The 6,502-nt window shown below is 37.0% G+C and overlaps 1 protein-coding gene across 1 annotated transcript in view; it reads left to right on the top strand.

Moving 5' to 3' along the window:
* Nucleotides 1-1,631: 1,631 nt before the first annotated feature.
* Nucleotides 1,632-6,502, top strand: part of kcnh7b (potassium channel, voltage gated eag related subfamily H, member 7b) — a 71,767-nt gene continuing 66,896 nt past the window's right edge. Inside the window, exon 1 of the mRNA XM_088083218.1 lies at nucleotides 1,632-1,732. The gene's annotated coding sequence lies outside the window, so the exon portion shown is untranslated. The remainder of the gene's footprint in view (nucleotides 1,733-6,502) is intronic.

Below are 6,502 nucleotides of genomic sequence, written 5' to 3'. Positions count from 1 at the left end.
TGTGGTAATCCAACACACACTGTGCCACAGGTTTGGTCCCTCCAGTCAGGTCACTCTGAGAGGATCAGTCTGAGGCTACCCAGTCTAACAACCCTGAGCTTGAAATGAGCGTCAAGTTACAGTAGGATTCTTGTTCGCGTGCATGCATCATGCCCCGAGGCCTCTTTCATGCATAAGTATTGCAACCTGGTGCAAATGTCATAAAAGTGTTGTCTGTGGAAAAGTGTTGTCTGTGGTGGAGTTTGTGGGTTATAATTAAAATGCAATTAAGTGATCTCACATTTGAAAGAGATTTTTTACTTTGCATTATTTTCCAATTCATATTGACCAACAATTCACTGAGAATGTCGTACAGTCAAGCACTTGAACTGCAATAAAACAAATAAAACAGGTTGACGAATTGTATTCCCTGACATCTTGGTCAACACTGCCCTCTCCTGTTGAACATGAATGTATTCAACTCAGCAGAGACTCAAACATTCTTAACTCGCTGCAGCTTTGTGAGTCAAGCAACTGCCCTTTCCTCTATGTGTGAACTGTCTTTTGGTCTACATGCATACACAGATACACACAAAGGTTTTGAAGCCATTCATCAAAATAAATCTGTAATATCCTATACATACATAGTATGTAGCATTATCCATGTAAACTGATGTCTCCTTTATCTTTTATAAAGCTCCTTTATTTCTTTATAATTGCACATGAATGTTGACTTCAGATGGCACTGGGGGCATTTGTGTAAATCAAAGCCTATTTAGTGCATGTTCCATGACTTCCCAAAAGTATATGTTAAGAAAACACAGCCAATAGCAAGTGATTAAAGACCATGAATATGTTAAAGAGAGAATTTATGCAGACATGTTTTAAATGAACATCAAATCTCTTAATACCCTACATTTTCAGTGACAGAGAAACTGCTTTTTTTTAAGCGACCATGAATATGTGATTTTATTTCATTGGATGTGAACTGTCTATAAAACATGACCCAAATTGTTTACGAGAATTTTAATGACTTGTCAGTTGCATAAATGTGGAGATTATATATATGACCAATGCCCCCCCCCGTAAAACAAGTTTCGAGTCAACATCACAACATCAAATTAATTATATATATATTTCCAAATCAACCACACCAAATATGATTATAAGATGTGTTTGTTGAACCATAAAAAATGGCTTCAATTAGGACCACTCCTTGTTGGACTGCACCATAAGAGTGAATTCAAACTGTGGGCCATGATAAGGTTTACAAAGTCAGGTCAGTAACTTTACTGTAAGCTATGTAATACATTTTAGTTACAAAGACCTATTTTCATTGGCAGGTGAAGTGCTAAAACTGACTGCATGCTTGTGCTCACACAGTAGTGGGGTTATAATGTGTAACGTTATTTCTATGAGCATAGGTAGAACCCTGAATGCAGATCAGCCACATTTGCACGGAGTGTCTATCAAACCACCATGTTTTATTTTTAAATTTCAAGCATTACATGTCACAGTTGGAGTATCGTTAAAAACAAATGTGTGAGAAATGCTGCGTATTGTGTGTTTGTGCCATTATGGAAAAAGGTCAGCAGAGGGCGTTTAGAGCTTATCTATATCAGTGCGTTGCTCTCGCGGTATTATGGCACAGTTCACGGCCAAGCGCGAGAGCGACAGCAGAGAGCAGACGTTGAGTGAACGCTAAATAACAACATGAGCAGTGTTGTTTTCTGACTGTTGGTGTCTTGTACAGGTAAGATATGTAAAGGTACTGTTATAGTGACAAATACAGAAATGCTTTTGAACTTGTTTAACTTGTGGTTGCAAATAATGTGCTAGGTAAATTTGACTTCCCGTGCGTTGGCGCTATGTTCTCCTTTCTTAGTGTGGCGAAGGTAGAGTATCATTACTTAGCCACCCAGGTTAGTAATTAGCATTAGCAGCTCACGGCTGATGTAAACAGCCGCGGTGCTAGGTGCTAGCCATTAGCATTTTTAATTAGAGGAAACAGTTATCTGGAGTAATTCAAGTTAAAGTGCTAAAGACAAATATAAATGGGCGTTTAGAGTCGCTGATACCCGGCAAAATGTTAAGTCTATGTAAACCAACCTCAGCGCCTTACGAGCTCGTAAGCAGGTAACATGGCTAGCTAACATTGAACTACTTTAGTTAGCACAGTAGGCTAGATAAGAGGCTGTCCAGGGTTTGAGACGCTCAACATGTAAACCAATTATAAATAAAAAAAAAATCTGTTTCTTCCCGTGGTTTATGATTTAATAACCTGTGGGGAAGAAGGGAGTTTGCAAGGATAATCTGTCTAATTTGCCTATTTTTTCATCTATGAAAAAAATGAGGTAAAGGTTTTGGCAGATAAGAAAAAAAGTTATGTTTATATATTTTTTTCTGTGAACTGGTGGGAAAAAATGTGTTGTAGACCTCATTTCCACCAAAGGAAGACTTTTTCTCAAGTTTATGTAACAAATTTGTTAAAATCCATGTTAATAAGCACTTCTCCTTTTCCAAGTTATTTCATCCACCTGACAGGCAAATCAAGATCCCGCTTAAACAGCATTATTACAACACAGGTGTGCCTTGGGATGGTCATAATAAAAGGCCACTATAAAATGTGCAGTTTCATCACACAACATAATGTCTCGAGTTTTGACGGAGCATGCAGATGGCATGCTGACTACAGGAGTGTCCAATAAAGCTGTTTCTCATGAACTGAATATTAATTTCATTACAGTAATCCATCTCCAATGCCGTTCATTTGGTAATACATCCAGTCAGGGCCACCACCAATTAAAATGTTTCTCTAGCCCAGCAATACTTTTTCCCACTTGTTAAACAAATTTGAATCAAGGAACTTAGAAATATTTCTTGGCAAGTCCAACACACGTCATAAGCACAGGAGAGACAATTAACATCAGATTTAGAAGATGGATCACTACATTTTTTTCTCACTTGCCCCTCAGGGCTTCAGTACAGCAGGTACAGAAACAAATAGAGAAAAAAAATGCAAGCAGTGTAGTATTTATTTTACTTATCTATTGAAGTGAGCATCACTGTTTGACATAAATTACTGCTGGGGGTCTCCTAATGTCATTGTTTACTAGAACAGGATTACACAAGGACAACGTGTATTCTGTTGGCTTTTCATTGTGATCACATGCTTGTGTCATGTGTTGAGAGTGGTTTAAACAAGGCCAGGATAGAGATCAGGATAGGAGACGTCACAGCTAAAACCTTACATGTAGATCTTAGTAGCAACCACATGAGGTCAGCACAGAGCCATTTTTCCTGCAAAGAGTACAACCAGTTTTTCTATGTGAGACAATTTCTTGTAACCACTAAAACCTTAGCACCAAGATTACTCTTTAAGTTTCATGTCATAATTCAGTAAAAAGTAACAGGGTTATAAGTTACTAGTAAAATATAGCTAAAATAGTAATATGAACAAACACATTTTACTTTACTGAGGTAAATTTGTCACTCTGTGATTGCATTTAAGCTAATACTCTGTATTTTGGGGAGTCTCACATTGCACAGTGTTGTATGCACAGCTATTGCATTAGAAAACATGGAGCAGATGCTCTTTTCATTACATTTACCTTAAAGATAACATACAATGTTGGCACTGAAAATGGTAAAGTCTGTAAGTGACAAGCACTGTGCTTGCTTTCTTCTACACTATTTATTCTGAATTTACCAGGGTGCTTCCACATATTTCCTTGAGCATCAAAAATCATAAACTTTAGTTTATTTTTAGTCATTGCACATAATTGCATCTGCATCGCTGATACTACAGTGGATGATTGTGAAGATCAGAGAGAAAGTACAGTATAGCACCAGGGAATGTTCATTAAAAAATGCTGAGGCAGGCTGTATTGCTGTATAAAAACAAACCTGTCTCCTCTCAGGGAAAAAAACAAAAAGGAAATAAGCAAGATTCAAAGGCTTCTGTCCCTTTCTCCAGTCTTAATGATTCATGACAGTTATACAAGCATCTGCCAGTGTGGTGGCTACTATCTGTTGCAGAAAAGCATGCACATGGCTCTCTGTCTTAAAGGAATACCTGATCATTTGTATATTAATTACAGACCCAGTGTTATGTTGAAAATGGAAAGAAAATTGTGCCTCTCGCATGCATCCACAGTGAATAAAGAAATTTATGATGAACTGAAGTAAAGGGGATTTGCAAATAATAACAGCAAATGTATGTCAAAACTTTTGTTTCCAAAGTCTCACACAACTTGTGCAGTGTAATTCAAGTCTCATTTATCCAGTCATATGCTGAGGACTTCCCTAACTCATGCTATTAGTTTTTATAACTGAACTGAAAGTGAAACTTGTCTGTGCTCTCTACAAAGCCAGAATCCTTTGACAAAAGCAATAAATTTACTTCATTGACCACAAGAGCTGCTGGTCAACTACTGACTCTATTGGTAGTTTGTGTTATATTGTGTATAGCTTCTGTTACTTTGATGAATCAGGACCATCTCTTTTAAGGCCCAGTTTGTAGGAATTAGTTGGATATATCAGCATATATGGAAAACGATACAAATATGCTCTCTGTAGTGTATAATCACCTAAAAATAAGAATTGTTGTGTTTTTGTGACCAAAGAATGAGCTGTTTATGCCACTCACTGTATACAGAGGGAGCGGGTCATCGTCCACAGAGATTGTCATGTTTCACCCCCATGTTTCTATAGTGGGCCTGAACAGAAAAAAATACTATACTATATAGGGCCATTTACATTTTTACGTGTGTGACCGTAGTTAGAAGCCCCTTCCCCCCTTTTTTTTCTTCTTACATGAAAGTACGTTATTTTAATGTTTCTACTGATTTAAATCCTACAAATCATACACCTCTGTGGATGATCCGACTTCAGCTAATAACCTCCTAAATGTTTGGATGTAAAGTTAACAGAGAAAAAAAGCTCACATTAGAGAAACAATGATTTTTTAATGTAAAAAAACTGCTTTATTTGGTGTTTTTACCTGCACAAATTCGCTTGATTTCTCCCAAAAATATGAAAAGTGGGCATTAAGCAACTTAACGAGAAATGACCTAAATATTAGCAAGATATTAGTAAAAAAGGTATAAAGACAAAAAAGTGAAAATTAGCACAAGAAAGAAGCTAGACTAAAGAAGTTACAAAACAAAATGGGAAATGACCTGAAAAAGTGTCAAAATAACATTAAAAAGCAGAAATAATAATTATAAATACTATATAGTATTTTTTTTGTCTGTAACTTAATTTTAATAAATAACAACGATAACTCTTAATATAATTCTCTGGACATCTCACCCCTCTTTTGAAGCAAAGTTTTAGCCATTTTTTGTCACCTTTTAATAATTTCTTACAATTAAGGACATTTTATTCCAAGTTGCTGATTGCCTTTTTGGAAAGAAATCATATGTGTGCTCAGATTTCAAAGGTATAAATGATTGTGAAAGGTTTCTGAACACAGCACTTGGAAGCTGATGTCGATCCAAGTTTCAAAGGGTTAAATAGCCGGGTACATTCGGTTTGGAAAGGTAGTGACCTCTGTCGATAACAACACTGAAGGAATGCTAACCAATAGAAGTTTCAGCTCGTTGCAATCTGCAATCCTCACCACTAGATGCCGCTAAACCTTACACACTGCTACTTGAAAACCTCAAAACAAGAAGTATTCCTTTAATTACATTATGGACTAATTCCTAAACTTTATGAAGATGATCTTAATATTCATTCTGCTCTTAAATACTTATATATAAGGTTAAAAAAATCTCATAGCTTGTCAGTGCTGGGTGTTTAGGCTGTTTGGGTGACACACGATGACATCTGTGATAGTTTGGATGTAGAGACAGACTTTTTTTTTATTTTTTAATTGGCTGTCCTCCAGAGAGACAAAGCTGTGCTGTGAGCTCTGCCTACAGTATAAACATAATACACACCCTCAAACTACTGTTATCAAGCACATGGTGACATGAAGGGTGACCGAACAGATTTAAAGCTCTATCAATCACATTAATACAGTTTCTATGTTAGCCAGCTCAACTTGTTGCTTGCAATGAAAGTCAGAACTTAGTGTATTTTATTTGATAGTGTTCACTTAATTCACAAGCAGGGCTTAGTTAAGAGGAAAACAACGTCATATAACAATTGAATGGAAAGTATCCTACATTGCCAGGGGGAAGAGGGGCAGTGGCACATCTACTGGGGCACACCAGTTTCCATGGTAACCTGTGATCACAGAGGGGATAACTGAAATGAGGTAATCACTCCGTTGAGCCCTGCCAGCAGATTGACAACAGGGGTAATGAACTGCTCCTAAAAATTGCCAAAAGCTGGAGATTTAAAATCTCGATGACATTTGTTTTTTACGAGTCTCTCTCACAGAGTTCTGGAAAGGATGCTCTCACTGTGCCCTTTAGGGATATACTACTTTAGATAATGTGATATATTGAAAGTTTTGATGGGGGTCACTCTCTGATTTAGTCTGTGGGCAGCAGGAAACAAGGAAACAAAGTGA

This window comes from Plectropomus leopardus, chromosome 10, assembly GCF_026936395.1.
Source record: "Plectropomus leopardus strain MGB_pleo_1.0 chromosome 10, ASM2693639v1, whole genome shotgun sequence".
NCBI classification, from domain to species: domain Eukaryota; kingdom Metazoa; phylum Chordata; class Actinopteri; order Perciformes; family Serranidae; genus Plectropomus; species Plectropomus leopardus.
The sequence above is the reverse complement of the archived record's forward strand: the minus strand, read 5'-3'. Positions and strand labels throughout refer to the sequence as shown.